Genomic DNA, 378 nt, shown 5'->3' with positions numbered 1-378 from the left:
GAATTTCCCGTTGCAGAGAAATTCTTATACTGAGACCATCGCGCAATGCGCAGCCCCCAGCTCCATGATGGCCGTCACAAGAAAAGCAAGGTACAGACACTGCTTCCTACTGACTCCCTACCGACCGAAAAAAAAGAAAAGAGGCATCAGCTGCTGAACGCAGAACCTTGGGCTTCCTTGGGCTGCAAAGGGGATCACAAATGGAAGAGGAGCTAAAGTGACGTGGGAGAAATCCATGTCTGAGAGCGAGATGCTGGGAAGAGTGAAGGTTTCATGAGGAGGTGGCAATGCTGTGGCCCTGCCCGCCAGGAGAGTGAGATGCAGGCTGGAGCCTGCTCCGGCCGACCGGCACACCGGGATGTGGCTGGGGGGGGGGTT

General features: G+C 55.8%; 1 protein-coding gene across 1 annotated transcript in view; it reads right to left on the bottom strand.

Moving 5' to 3' along the window:
• PLEKHM2 (pleckstrin homology domain containing, family M (with RUN domain) member 2) overlaps positions 1 to 378 on the bottom strand; it is a gene marked incomplete at both ends in the record, with an annotated part of 14,001 nt that overhangs the window by 5,182 nt on the left and 8,441 nt on the right.

The sequence above is a fragment of the Apaloderma vittatum genome, unplaced genomic scaffold, assembly GCF_000703405.1.
Source record: "Apaloderma vittatum isolate BGI_N311 unplaced genomic scaffold, ASM70340v1 scaffold22843, whole genome shotgun sequence".
NCBI lineage: Eukaryota > Metazoa > Chordata > Aves > Trogoniformes > Trogonidae > Apaloderma > Apaloderma vittatum.
The sequence above is the reverse complement of the archived record's forward strand: the minus strand, read 5'-3'. Positions and strand labels throughout refer to the sequence as shown.